The following is a 15,877-nucleotide window of genomic DNA, read 5'->3' on the forward strand; positions in this document are numbered from 1 at the left end:
GATCGGAGCTGATTCTTAGGCATTAGTAGGCACCCAAACTTAGGGAAAAATGCTGTTGAAATGACTTAACTGAGTTTCAAGGTGCCAATGGCACGTTAAAAAAATCAGTGCAAGAATCATGCCTCCATAGGTGCTTTAGGCTGCTTAACCCCACTGTGGGCGTGGCTAACACCAGAAGTGGCGTTAGGCGGCCTAAAGTGCTGCATGATTCACATTATAGGTAGGCCCCAAAAATGTAGGCCAGGAAAACCCTGGCTTACATTTATGGTGCCTACCTTTGCCAAAGATACAATTCTGTACCCAGTGCCGTTATTTAAGGCGGCCACTGACAACGCCGGTTACAGAATCCAGGCCTCAGTCTATAAGGGACAAAATTCCTGATCCAGCATATCTTACTGTAAGTTTGTTTTCATTGTTTTGTGATCAACTGCATTAATAAAATAAATTGGATTAAGAATTGGAGTCTTCTCTCTGGTAATAAAACAATACTGGGTTTAGCTAACTGGCAGAATAATCAAGGTAGAATAATGAATTATAGTTCTTGACTCAGCAAGCAGAGTATTCCAAAATGTTGAGCTTGCAGTAGCAAAGACCCAACCAAGAGAGCAAAAGCAGATGACAATAGCGATCACTGAACAAATATTAAATGGAGCGGAAAAGGTGCAGCTTCTCAATGGTATAAACATTTTAAAATGGCTGGCTATAAACAACCAAAGGGGTTGCAAAGTACATGGGAGTTTGATATGAATATAAAGTTGAATGAAATACAATAGAAGATGAAATGACAATACAATTTATCTTTTCCTAAAGTATAAAGCTTTATGGACATCACTGAAATTATCCAAATTAAATGCTAATCCGCAGAACCCTTATTGGTCTTGTAAATCAGCAGTTGGAACTTTAGAACATATGATATTTGTGTGTACATATGTAACTGCATACTGGTGGAAAATATGGTCAACTATCTGTGATACTTTCTATATCAGAACCCTTAACATATAAAATAGTTATTTTAAGTGCTCTTAGATTGGATATTGAGTTAGAAGCTTATAAAGTGCAGTTGTTAAAAAAATTATTAATTATAACTGTTAAATCTATATTATTAAACTAAAAAAGATTTTTCAAAATTGGATTATAACTGGTGGAATACCCTATGCTTATATGTTAAATATGAAAAAAAGTTTGCTGTTAGGAGAAGAAACGGGGACATTTAAGAAAATATGGGAACTTTTATGTAAATATGGTGATTAATGGTATTATATAAGATAAACACAACATCCCAGGATTAATTATAACTATAATAGTTATTTTTATAATTATAATTTAGGTTGTTTGTACATTTATAGTATTATTTTATTTGTTTTATGGTTTTTCAATAAACTTCAATAAATTATTCTATAGCAAAAGGTCTACTAAACTTCAGGAAAGCAATAAAATTTCACCTCTTTCCTTGACTCTCTACGAAAGTGCACCAACCCTCCAGTGCAGTTGTTTGTAGTAATGCATGATGTGGTCAGTGTTCCTTCGGCCGAAGATAAGGCCGAAGATAAATGCTGAATCGTTCAGAGTCTGTTGAAGGTTTTCTTGGGGCATGAGATGTAGATGAGGTTGCATTAGTCTTTCACAGACCAGTGCCGGTTCGCTGAAATTTCTTGCCGGTCCGTGCATTGGGCCCGAGACAGTGTTCTTCAGCTGCTGGTCCGCGGTGCGATCAATGCAGCATTATCTTCGGGCCGGATCCCTGTTCCTCACTGCCGCATTGCACAAAGCTGCGGGCAGCGGCTCCTACGTGCGACCTGTGCCTCTGCAACATCAGAGGGAAGGCTTCCAGCATGCGAGGTGCTGCTGCCCACAGCTCTGTGCACGGCGGCAGTGAGGAACAGGGAGCCGGCCCAAAGATAACACCGGGGCTGGCATAAAATGGCCAGGCGGGAGCAGGCCAGAAGGTAAGGCACAGCATGGAGGGAGACAACAAAGGTAGGGGGAATTATTTTATTTTTGAATTTAGTGATTGACTTGTATCAATTTTGAGAATTTACATCTGCTGTGTCTGTATTTTGCACTGTTCAGGAAGAAATGCATTTGTTTCTATTCTCTGGGTGGTATATTGCATTCAGAGTCTTCCATCTTAGGGTTTGTTTGTATATATTAGTACTTTTAATTTTTAGTCCTGTATTTGCATGGGGTTATATGTTTTCTGGTAGGAATGAATGTTGAGAAGCATACAGCATGCTTTGTGTAGTTTAATTTTGTGGTTAACCATTATGTGTTGTTAATAAGATTATATTGTGTGTGTGTATATATATATGAAAAATGAAAGGAAAAAAATTGTGTTACAATTAGTACTATTATGGGGGTGGGGCCTGGGGTGGAGATTGGGCAGAGATGGGTGGGGTCTGGCCCACGACTTAGCCCAGTGTTATTCAATCGCCAGTCTGCGGACCAGTGCCGGTCCACATAATAATTCTTTTATTTCCGCCGTTGAAGAACAATGGTCTAGCATGCTGAGGATCAGAGTTTAGCATAGGATTTGGAAGGGAATGGTGTCAAAGTAGGAATGGATTGATAATAATTTCCAAAGTGCTGTAAAGCACTTTTTGAACCACTGTGGCAATTTGGTTTTCCATAGTGATCTTTCAGTCCAGAATCATTCCTAATATATATTTTTTTTAAGTCAAATTTTAATCATTTGAAACAGCTTATCAACAGCTTTACAACTGGAATATCAAGAGCTCAGTTGCACAGTAAGGTAATGAATGAGACATTTAGGATACTATCTGGCACGAAGAGTTTGATGTGTTCATCAAATATGACATACCGGTACTTCAAATTCTACATCACCTGGTTTTCTTTCTCCTTTCCACTCAAGCAGATCTTAGTTCATCTGCCCGCTCTTTACTCTCAGCAATATAGGAGTCTTATAAACTTATTCTCCTAGTATTTTGATAGTGGACTGTAACGGTAGGGTTGTACCCCTGATCTTGGTGTTTTCCTCATGGAGATTCGAGGGGCTTACGAAGAACTTGTTTTTCAGGATTTAGTTTCAGTTTGTGATTCATCATCCAGTCTTCCATTGTTTGGATGATCTCTTCGATTAGCTTGAATTCCTATGAGAACAGAATGGGTATAGGGAGGAGGACCGTGATGTCATAGGCACAACTGCAGCTCTTAACTCCCAATAAGGCTAGGTGATTCCCCAGCAAGCATATGTTGAACAGGATAGGGGACAGTGGGGAGCCTTGTGAGACTCCACAGGGAGTGGTCCAGACAGGTGATAGTTTGTCATTGCAGAAGAGTTGGTACGAGTGACTTATTAGGAAGCCCTTGAACCAATTTAGGACAGATCCTGTGATGCAGAAGAGTTGGTATGAGCAACTTGTTAGGAAGCCCTTGAACCAATTTAGGATAGATCCTATGATGCCTATAACATCTAAAAAAACTCCAAAGAAGATTGCCAGAGAAACTTCAAAAGAAACCAACCATGAGCCAAAAAAAGGTCTAAGGATTCCCAGGGTGGTACGATGTATCGAAGACAACTCTAAAGAAATATCAATAATAAATCACTCTATAATTTAGTGAACATAATGTACCCTCAGTGTGAGGGGTCAGCGACGGGAGAAATCCTCCAACGCTTCACGCAACAAGGTGGAGACAACCAGGCCCCCACCTGCACACCATCATCGGGTACCTGAGTGTGCTTTAAATCAAAATAACACAATCACCACAATTGTAGTGAACAGTGAACCTAAGTGAATTCAATCACAACTACCACTCTGGGAACCCCTCAGCCAACTCCCAATCCTCAGATGAAAAATGAAAAGGAGACTTAGCTTATTCAATGCTGTAATTCAGTCGTCCAGGATACAAGGGCGGATGACACGCCACAGAATACCAGGTCCAAAAATGTGGAACGCTTCACGAATTTGCGTGTCACCCTTGCGCAAATTCATAAAGCGTTCCACATTTTTGGATCTGGTATTCTGTCTAGCTGTTTTGTTACCCAGTCAAAGAAGTTGATGAGATTGGATTGGCAGGACCTACCCTTGGTGAATCTGTGTTGACTGGGATCCCGTAGATTCTCCTCATCCAAGATTGCATCTAATTTACATTTGATTAGTGTTTCCATGAGTGTTTTTGAGCTCTTCTGGGAGGATGGGATATAAAACCAAATAAATATATAAAAATCAAAACATTAAACCAGGCATGCAGAAGTTCAGGCCTTGAGTGCCACAACATCCCTGTTTTAAATTATACTCCCTATTCCCCTTAATATAGGCATCCAGTGAAAATCATACAGAACAGGGGAAATATGGTTGGTCCTTTGCATACCTGATAAAACACATATACCGGCATTTTGTATGAGTTCAAAGGCTTATCAAGAGGCAGCTGGAAGGCCAAAATACGAGGCATTCCAGTAATTAAGATTAGAAACTACCAAGATTGCTGTAAGATTTTTAAAAAGGCTTTAAATAGGATATTACCCCTCTGTCCCCATCCCCCCCTTTTTACGAAGGTGTGCTAGGCTTTTTTATCACTGGCAGCAGTGGTATTAGCTCAGACGCTCATGAGAATTCTATTAGTATTGGAGCTAATATCGCTGCGGTTGGCGATGAAAAAGGACAGTTTCCAAGTTATGAGCTATGATTAGCAGAAAGCTCCTTCGGGAGCCCGGTGCCCCTCAAGGGGAGGAACGGTGGCTTTGGCCTAATCCTTGATAAGCCTGATAGATCAATCTGATCGGTAGAGCTTGGAGTCCAAGGGGGACTCAAACTTGCCAACCATCAAGGGGCCTAGTGGATGTGAAGACCCTGAGAGCATTGGCCAAAGGTGGCCATGGCTCTGCCCCCAGACCCGCCCTGTTTTGGCCAACCATGTCCCATTCCACCCGAGTCACACCCCGTTGTGCCCACAGCCCCACCCCCTCAACCTGTTTGCTCATCGGGACGACATCTGCACTTGCACTGGTATAACGCAATGATGTACGTGCATGTGCATGGCATCACCGTGCTGCATCCACGCATGTGCAGATTCTGTTCCGACGTCGCTCACTGCTAGAAGCTTTTCAAAACCTGGACATAGTGCAAGGTTTTGAAAAGACGTCCGGACCTCCGGACATGTCCTCAAAAAGGAGGACATGTCTGGGGAAATCCGAATGTCTGGTAACCCTAAGTCAGGTGTTTTAAGAAGAATTGTGTTTTTGTGCTCTTGTTTTAATAGGGCCTTGGGATAGGTTGTGACAGGGACCCTGCCAACCCTGAGCATGAACCTCAGGAATATGAACCTTGTCCTACCAGCCACTTAGAAAGGAAAGGTTTAGAACCCCTGAAAAAAAGACAGAACCTAATTAAAAGTCCCAGTTGTAAAACTGCCAATTTAAAGTCTGCAAAAGCTGAGTCCCAGTTTAAGAGTGCAGGACCCTTTAAATCTTCTCCTGTCCCAGCCAGAGGGAGGGGTGGGGCCCTGGAGCACAGAACTTTAATGAGCAGCTTGACTTACCAGAGAGAGTTCCAGCACCTGGCCAAGGAGGGGGGAAACAGCCCAGAAAGGCAAACATAGAACTGCTAAGAAAACTGCTGGAGAGAAAACATGAGCAGGTAGAAGTGCCTTATATTGAAATGCAGGAATTGGATTTAGAAGAGGCTGTTTGTGACCCACAAGGGGAAGAAATGGATTGGCAGCCTGCTTCTGGAATGCTGGGTAATGCTGAGGAAAGCATGGTCTTTTGAACAGTGTCATAATATGGAGGAACTGTGAGTAACATGGTTTTTTATTTTTTTGAAAGGACTAAAGCTGATGTGGGTTTTTTTTCTTGTTGCTTTATTGTCTGGAAGGATTACTTAAAGCTAATTAATTGCTAATGATAAAGCCCAGGGAGGGAAATGTGTTCTACCTGTGAACTTTTTGCCAAACGTTTTTATTCTTCTCTGAAGAAAACTGTGCTCTGTTTGAAAGCTACCAGCAAGAACTTTGGAGGGCTGGAAGCTGTATATTTTTGAGGAGGGTGGAAAGACCAGCGAGTATTAACTCCACCACCCTGAGAGGGCTTGTGTTCTTTGACCTGGCACAAAGCCCTGCCTTGCTAAGGTCAGAACTAGAAAAGAAAGAAAAACATTTTTGTGAAACTTTTTTTTTTTTTTTACTGAGTGCTAGCAGCTGGGCCTCTCCTGAGAAGGGGAGATCCGTGTGTTCCATCTGAAGCTAAGAAAAGGAACAGCACCAAAATGAACTTACTGATTTCAAACTTTGTAGAGTGTTCAAAACCAGGAATCCTAAATAGGACCTATTTCTTTTGTCTAACTCTGTCTGCCATAACAGGGGGAATTGAACTTTGAAGTTTGAGCTCTGCTCAGATTGCTGAGAACTGTGGTTTTGTTAAAGCAAAGTGGGACTATTTGAATTTCCTTTGCAAAGTGTTTTGCTGGGTTTTTTTTCTGTTTGATTATGTGTTTGAAAATCCTGACAACCTGACATCCTGACGAACAGAAATTGTTGGTAGTTTTTTTCTTAATGCTAATAAACCAGTCTTGTTTTCCTTTCCAAGAGTCCTGGTGTGCCTGGGGCAGAGATGCCGGGGGAAGGGAAAAATTGGGAGTAAGACCAAGTAGCCATCCTGACTGATTGTGGGACCCAGCACAGGCCTCTGCTCGGCCAGCCACAGGTCCCTGTCACAAGAGGTGTAACGGGTAATGACCGCTCAGCCCAATCATACTTACTTACTTCTGTGCTCAGCTCAGCCAGATTATAGCACATTCCTTAAATAGGAATGTACCCCACTATATCATCAAGTACTATCCCCTTTACCTTTGCTGTCATGTAACAAGTGTACAATGACTTTAGACAACTCATGTTCTGCAATCATCCTGGGAGTTTTACATGTGTGTACACAGTTTACTGGCATCTATTAAAAAAAAAAAAAAAAAGGGAAGAGGAGCCCTAATTATTTTCTCAATACATGTTAAACTCAAACTTCCAGTAAACACCAAGCTGACATCGGGAGGAAAAAGAGTAAACTTTGATAACATAAATTCAAAGAGCAATAAAGACAGATTTCTCATTTCTCACAACTTTCTTTTATAGAACTGGGCAAAAACAAGCAGTTACAGTTAACACTTCTTCACCTGCCATCCATTCACTTGCAGGCGAAGAAATGACCACAGATAAATAAGCTCTGCGTCAAATCTAGCAGTAGTGAAAACTCATTACTGTCTGCAAGATGTTAGTGGCCTATGTGACTCGGATCACTGGTCTCATTGCTGCCGCCAGTGAATAGGTGTACAAATTACTACGACTACAACTGGCACCTGTGTTGACAATCTGAGCGGAGAGGTGAAGAATTAAATGAATATGTAAACTGAGTTATCTTTTCCTATTTAGAAGTGAGACCAGCGAGGCACACAGACTAAACAGTGAATAAAAGCAAACCGTGATAATGCGCATGCTACCCCCTGTTCTGTAACAGCAAAACAATCTTCAATCTTTCACTAACATTAAAAATATTCATTAGAAGAGCGTGTTGATTGTTCAAGACAGAAATGTATTCACCTTTAATAAATGTTAACTATATAATATGAACAAAAACCTTCCCTACTAACCCTGAGGTTGTGAGTTCGATCCTTGTGATTCTGGGCAAGTCACTTACACTTCATTGCCCCAGATACAAAGTAAGTACCTATTTAAAAAACATGTAAACCACTTTGATTGTAACCAGACAAAAAAAAGGCAGTATATTTAAGGTAACCATACGTTCCGTTTTGAACAGGACCGTCCCGTTTTTGGATCACCTGTCCCGTTGTCCCCACACACAGCTTCGGGATGCTGAAATGTCCCGTTTTCAGGGACAGCGTCCCGAAGTTGTGCACGGGGACAACGGGACAGGTGATCGCTTCCCCTCCCTCCCTGCCGTGCCAAAGCTAGCCTCCCTCCAGCGCCGATTGAAATCACCACCTCCCTGGTCCGCCACTGCCACTGCTTGCCGCCCAGAAGCCTTCTTCCCGACGTCAATTCTGACGTCGTAGAGGAAGTTCCGGGCCAGACAGGTAGCGATTGGCTGGCCCAGAACTTTATCTCCGATGTCAGAATTGACTTGTAGGCCTGGCGCTTGTGCAATGCAGTCGCTGCATGCGCCTTGATGTTGCTGGGTCAGGGAAGCAGGGTGTCTTGGCTTGTTGGGGGGCAGGGGAAGCAGGCTGGCTTGGCTTGTCGAGGGGCAGGGAATGCTGGGTGGCTTGGTTTGTCGGGTAAACAGTATGGCTTGGCTAGGATGCGTCGGGGAAGCAGGCTGGCTTGGCTAGGGTGCATAGGGGGGCAGGGTTAGAAGGCTGCATCGGGGAAGCAAGGTGGCTTGGCTAGGGTGCGTCGGGAGGCAAGGGAAGCAGGCTGTGTCAGGGAAGCAGGGTGGCTTGGCTAGGATGCGTTGGGGAAGCAGGCTGGCTTGGCTTGTGGGGGGCAGGGGAAGTAGGGTGACTTGGCTTGTGGGGGGCAGGGGAAGCAGGGGAAGCAGGGTGCGTCGGGGAAGCAGGGTGGCTTGTCTTGTCGGGGGGCAGGGGAAACAGGCTGCGTCGGGGAAGCAGGGTGGCTTGGGGGGGGCAGGGAGACAGAAATGAAAGAGAGGATGCTCAATCAGATCCGGGGGTCCTGTCCCTTTTTGAGAAAAAAAATAAATGGCCCCGTTAGGTATATCAGGCCCCATCTTTAACCCTATGGAGCATGCTATCATCCAAAGTGTCAAAATCTAATACTGTACCTATATCAATAAGAGTGAGCTGAGTCTATCATCACTGATAAATTTATTATGATTCTTTCCCTGTCCCAAAACCCACTCTGAAATGTATACAATATATTGTGTTCCAATATAGACTTTGACAACTGGCAACACACATTTCTCCAATACCTCTGCCACTACAGGCAGATTTGAATCTGGGTGATAGTTCGCTGAATTCAACCTTTTAATATCCTGTTTTTCAAAACAGGTCATACCACAGCTTGCTTCAGCCCTGCAGGAACCACCCCTGTGCTCACTGACATGTTCACCAGAGTGGTGAGCACTGAAGCAACATCCTCCTTACACGCTCTAAATACCCACACCAGCCTGTACAAACATATAATATTAAGGTCTTTTCAAACTACAGTATCAAAAATATGCCTTTTTTAAACCTATGCATGTTGGATTCATATGCATAGAAGTAGAGCATCTTCTAAAGTCTCTGACAGTTTACCATATAAATGGTGTCATTTACCACACAAATCTTTTAAAGTCACCTTCCCAATGTGTTTCAAATAGATGCAAGTGACTACTTTATGAGAAGAAAGGGATATTATTTGTTTTAACTTGAAAACTAATTTCATAAGTCATTCAGTGACTTTTTATCTTGCCTTTGTTGAGTTCAAATGTTATATGAATTTTATGCTCCAAAATGCTAATTTTCAGGCTGGCTGTTTAATACAGGAATTATACAGTAGGAAAAAATGAAATAAATACTACAAACACTAGATACCCACTGGAGGTTTATAAGATATCAGTAAAGTGCTAAAATGAAGGGAAAAGATCTCAGAAATCCACACCAAAGATCATACAATCTCTATAGGATTAAAATGTAGATGGGGGTTTCATTCATCAGTCCAAAAACCTTCAATATCGACATCTTATAAACCTCCAGTGGGTATCTAATACAGGAATTATCTCATGCTAACCCTTAAAGAACTGTGGAGTCCTGTCATAAATTGGCAGTCTAAGAAGGAAGCATATCTTGAGATGGGGAGTGAGCATGGCAGCGCAAATAAGCACAGCTACATTAATACACGCTAACCAATTAGTGCAGGATTAATGCATGAGCCCTTTCCAACTACAAAATAGGTATTGGTAAGTGCTCAAGCGCCGCTCATCAATTACAAATTTAGCATATGGGACCTGATTCTATATACGGAGCCTAAACGGGAAATGGTGCCTACCGCATGCCAATCAAATTTAGGCACCATTTGTAGAATGACACCTACAGGTGCCTAAATCGAGTTAGGTGCCAGAAGGCATCTCTAACTTAGGTGTCGATATATTAGGCCAGGGTTTTCCTGGCCTAAAATACTGCTGCCTAACTCATATCATGCCTAGACTTTGCCCCTATCCACACCTACTTTTCAAGTAGGATGGGTAGGTGCCTTGGTGTAGATGTTGGGGGGAACTTAAATTAAATTCCTCACCCCTTTTATGAAGCCGTGTTAGGCCTTTTTTATCGCCAGCCATGGCAGTATTAGTTCTGACGCTCACAGGAATTCTATGAGCGCTGGCGCTAATACCACCACGGCCTGAGATAAAAAAATAAGTCTAATACGGCTTCATAAAAGGAGCTCATTGGTTTTTAATTGGTTTAAATGGCATTTTCAATTATCACACTAATTAAGACAATTAAAACAAAATTAAGGGCTCCTCTTGCTAAATGGCATTAGAGGTTTTTAGTGTGGGCCAGCAAAATAAATGCTCAGACGCTCATAGAATTCCTTTAAGTGTCAGAGCATGTACTAAACCTCTAGTGCTGTTTAGTAAAACCCAGCGTAAATTATGTGTAGAAATTGGCTAGGTGCTGTTAATCTAGGCACCATTTATAGAATCAGGCCCATGGCCATCCATTTAGAAAATAGGAAATTCAGCCATTTTTTTTGACTGTAGAAAAAATGGCTCTAGTGCATGGTAAAGACCCACTTAAGGGTGCGCTAAGGATACTGTGGTAATTGCTAATGTGGGCCTTAAATAAAATATGCAGATTTATCAATTCAATTGTATTAGGATTAGATTATATAATGATAGGATTTGTGAACATAAGGGAGCAGAGAACACTTTTTAATTGCTCGGTGTCCTGCATCCTAGTCATCGGACTTCATTCTCAAGCTAAGTCTGCTTTAAGTTAGAATGCCATAGCCTCTCATGTACTGACTAGAATATGGTGGTGGGGGGGGGGGGGGTAATCCATTGAACTTGGGTATAAAAATATAATATTATTCTTGAGAGATTTATTTTTTAAAAGTTTTTCTAATTTTGGTATTACACTTTGGCACGTTCACTGTTTAACAATGTATCCACACATATCAGGGTGAACTCGATGATGGTGTGTGGCTGAAATCCTTGTATGATTTCTAGGCTGGTTGATATCTTGAGCAATAGAGTGGTTTCCAAAAGGAAGTTGCTCTTCCGAGCTCACTACCTCACACTGATAGCTCACCTTATAAATTTATACTTTAAAATTATAAATTTAAAATTGCATATATCATAAATGAGTGTCACCTGATTTGTTCTATTTTGATTGTCATTGGTTTTGTTTGTTTTGTTTTTTCAATTGCTAATAAACTGTAATTCTAATAACCCCCCCCCAAAAAAAAAATTGAACTTAAAAAAAAAAGTACTCTGCCGACCTAAATTCAATGGATTAGCCTCTGGTGATCCTTTACTATTTTTGGCATTCTTTTAAGTACTGGTCTTATTGATTATTGGGGTTTTTTGGTTTATATAGTCACCAATTATAGGTAACTAAAAAAAAGGTTTTTTTTCACTTTTTCTTTCTTTCTTACATATTTTAAAGGTATTTTTTTAAAGCATGGAATAACTTTTTTCATAAGGCAGACTTAGATAATCAAATGCAATCTAACTCCTATTACATTCACAGTGCTTCCACGTTTAGAAGCATGCTTGTTATAATTACTCACAGTTCTCTCAACCAATATGATTTCAGAACCCGACACATTATCAGAAACTCGGGCTCTAGCAAAAAGAGCTCTCGTAAAGTATGCTAGAAGATGAGAAATCTTTTAAATGTGCATTTCCACGATTATGTTCTTGAAAAACTCTTAAAGAAATGCAAAACACTTCACTGAAAAACACTGAAATATTAACAAGATGACAAGAAAGGTATTTTATAATTAGTAATAGGCGAACAGGTTAAAAATTAAATCTGAACCAATCAGGATCAAATTGGGACAGATTGGGGTGTGACTTGGATAAAACTTCCAGCCATGTCCTATTGAATTTAAAATGCTCATTGGAGTAGCTATTAAGATGTGGCAAAAAGAAGACTTAACACACCTTGATTTCTATGGGATTCAACAACCTGTGGTATCTCATTATTGCAAATTGTTCAGATCCCTGGTAAAGCAATAATTGTAAGCCACCTCACAAGAAGGAGCATCAAGCCTCCAAGACACTGCCCAATTCTCAGGGACTGTAAAGGAGGCCACAGGGTTGCTGTTAACTACCCATCATGCCCACCCCAATCATGGTTACCCTGAAGTTCCCCAAACAAACCCTCCAAAGCTCACCCTAGTCAAAGCACCCACACACACACACAGAGCTCCCACAATCAAAGTTCCTCCCTTCAATGAGAGCATCGAGGCCCTTTCCTGGTGGTTTGGTGAGTAAAGGGCAGAAATAATCCCTCCTCACTCATGCCTGATCAGCATTGCCTACAAAAAGGCCATCCCCTAAATAATCTACTAGTGACAACATCAGAATGAAAACCAGGCAAGGCAGGGGTCAAATCCTACCAATATTGCTTATTAGGGTTACCATATGGCTCCAGAAAAAGGAGGGCAGATTGAAACATCCTGGTTTTACTTCCAATGGAAGTAAAACCCAGATGCCTAAATCCGTCCTCCTTTTCCTGGAGTCATATGGTAAGGCTACTCCTTGTGACTTTAGGTAAGACCCTTAACCCTTCATTGTCCTTAATTACAAAGTTAGATTAAAAGCCCTCTTGGGACAGGAAAATAATTACTGTACCTGAATGTAGCTTGCATGGAGCTACAAATGAAAAGGTGTGAACTAAATCATACTGTTCAAGAACATTGGGCTTCATATATAAAACCAGGGTAGAGCTTTTTACCCTGGGCCTGTGAGGTAAATGCTTTGATGCTCATAGGAATTGAATGAGCATCAGAGCATTTACCTTGCCGGCCTGCGGTAAAAAGTTCTAAGGCAGTTTGATAAACAGAGTAGAGAATGGCCACGGGGACAAATTTTTCCCCATCATCACAGGAACTCAATTTCCTAATCCCTTCCCCATGAGTTTTGTCCCTGTCTCATTCCTGTAAGCTCTGCCTTAACCACACAAGCCTCGAATAATTATGATCTTAAACTGTTTGAGGCTTGTGCAGATGAGGGCAGAGCTTGCAGGGATGAAACAGGGGTAGGAAAAGAACTCGCAAGGATGGAAAAATTTGTCCCCGTGTCATTCTCTAAATAGGAGCCCGTTGTGCCTAACTTCTAGGAATGCTCATGATCCCTCCATAGCCATGCCCCTTTTGAGTTGTGTGCTAGAAAAGATAGGCATGGATACTATAGAATGGTGCCCAGCACAGATGCATGCAGAAATCTAAAGGGGTGCCAATTGGGCCCCATTATTGATTGTCAGCATCTCATTAACTTGCTTGTGCATCTACCTAGCACACACAAATTTGCACACCTAAGTTTTGGCAACCTATATAGAATCACAGGTTGGTGCCTAACATTAGGAGCCAAGTTATAGATTTGACCTTTTCTCAGATTTTCAAACCTATCAAGTCATTATTAAAATGGGAGGTGTATGTTCACCAGTAAACCCATAATTCCTAGATTTTTGGAGCTGAGCTGGAGCAGAGGTACACCATCAAGAAGCTTTTCGCTATTGTGGGTAAAGAAAAGGCCCTTGAAGCTCTGTTTTGTTGTGTGTGACTGCATGGTCACAATGATGCAATGATGAATACAAGGGAAGAGGTGAGTTGGCTGGCATTTGAACGCATGCGTGCACATCAATGTGACCATCCAGGCACTTGTGATCCAGTGGAGATTTATCTACTCACAAAAGTGGTGGGAGTCAATGGATATGAGGACTGCAAAAATGACCTGAAGGTGCCACATGCGATCCTGAGACCACATGTTGGAGACCATTGTTCTATATTGTCTAACTCCACCTCAAAAGGATATGAGGGCTGCAAAAATGACCTGAAGGAGTCACATGCAATCCTGAGACCACATGTTGGAAACCACTGTTCTATATTGTCTAACTGCACCTCAAAAACTATTTCTCTTGACTCCTTAACTCGCTCCTCTTCTGCATGGATGCCAAATACACATGTATGTTGCAAGGTTGCTGCTTACATGTATGAAGCATTAAGTGATGCCACCCTTTTTTTTTAACATGTGTCTTATGCCTGGAAACTCTGAACACCTACTCTAAATGTTCTAATTCCCATGTAGAAGGCCTAAGTAAAAATGGGGTTTCATATCTCCCCATGTTTCAAGTACATAATTGGGGGAAGGGATATATGACATCTAAATCCGAGTTTGGATGTTTTTCAGAACATGCACAAAAATCCAATAGCAAACAAGACCATTTCCAAACCAGAAAACCATATTTGTTTAGAAAATGGCTATTTTCTAGATATATTAGAGCACAGTGCACCTGTCGTTTTGAATAATTTTCAAAAACAAAATGCCCAAAAGAATATTGCAATCCATTAGGATGTAGGAGGGGCAAGTATCCCTAGTAGATTGGCCACACAGATATCCTAGCAGAGCAGTGGGGCACCCTAGGGGACAGTGCAGTAAACTTCATATAAAAAGTCCTGGTACACATCTCACCATAACCTCCTTATAGCGTATGGTAAGCCCTCCAAATCCCACTCAAAACCTACTGGACACACCTGTATCATCACAACAATAGCTCTTCTGCCTGTGGGTGTCACCTATATATAGGTACAGTAGGATTTGGGTGGATTGTAAAAGGCTCACATGTTCTACCATAAATGTAACAGTTAGAATGGGATATGGGCTTGGTTACCATTACCTGCAGTCTACTGCACTGATCATCAAGTTGCTCCAGAGACCTGCTTGTTGCTGCATTAGATGCCTTTAGCATATGCAGCTAACATACAGGCAGGTATGTACTGTTTCACTCACCTCTTTAGTTGGTGGGAGGGGGGTCAGTGACCACTGCGAAAGAGTGTGTGGGGGGGGGGGCATGCTTACATTCTTCCAGTGGTCATCTGATCAGTTTAGGCACATTTTTGTCCCTTATTCGTTGTTAAAACAGTTTAGCCCCAAATCTCCAAATTGTGCCAAATTTGTTATTTTTGAAACCCATGTTCTAGATGGATTTCTATTGTGGTTGTCTGCAATACATCTAAATCTCAAGGGGGCATGTTTGATTATTGCAGAAAACTTCCAGATCATATGCCCCCCCCACCCCAGCCCCACCAAGATCACACCTCTAGCATGCTCCCTTGAGATTTAAACGCATTGTGGACATCTACAGCACGGGCTTCGAAAATAGCAAATTGGAAGGGTTTGGCAAGAAAAATGTCACTTTATGCCACTTTTTGATTTTTGATTTTTTTTTTTATTTAACACCACTGTACAGCTGAATAAAAATTATTAGCATTTTGAGAAAGAAATTAGTCAATAAACTCAAGCTAGATGGCTCCTTTCTCAGAGGTTCTTGGAAATGCAATGGAAGGTATAATGATCCAACAGTGATAAAGATATTCATTAGCACTCTTGAAAATGTATAAGATAGCAATAGTGAAGGAAAAATATAGGGTTCAATTGAGCTGGCCACTGATTTTCAATGACAGTTAACCAGTAAATGTTGCTGAATATCTTCACTAACTGATCGTCCCCTAACCAGCTAAGTTAGGAATGGACTGAGGGAAAAGTTAAGGTTGGAGTGACAACTGGTTATCAGCAATATTCAATGTGCTACCTAGTTAAGTAACCACATAAACCCATCTTACTAAGCCGTTGGAGCATTTAGCGCTCCAGGCCTGGGTAGAAACCTCTACCGTGGCCTAGTAAAAGAGAGCCAAAGTTAGGACAGCAAAACATGCTACCCTAACTGTAAGCAGCAAATTAACTGGGCAC

At 41.6% G+C, this 15,877-nt stretch overlaps 1 protein-coding gene across 4 annotated transcripts in view; it reads right to left on the reverse strand.

Annotated features, from left to right (window-relative positions):
* GRID1 (glutamate ionotropic receptor delta type subunit 1) overlaps nucleotides 1-15,877 on the reverse strand; it is a 1,864,061-nt gene that overhangs the window by 1,286,798 nt on the left and 561,386 nt on the right. The gene's annotated exons all lie outside the window — the stretch shown is intronic.

This window comes from Geotrypetes seraphini, chromosome 4 (genome assembly GCF_902459505.1).
Source record: "Geotrypetes seraphini chromosome 4, aGeoSer1.1, whole genome shotgun sequence".
Taxonomy (NCBI): Eukaryota; Metazoa; Chordata; class Amphibia; order Gymnophiona; family Dermophiidae; genus Geotrypetes; species Geotrypetes seraphini.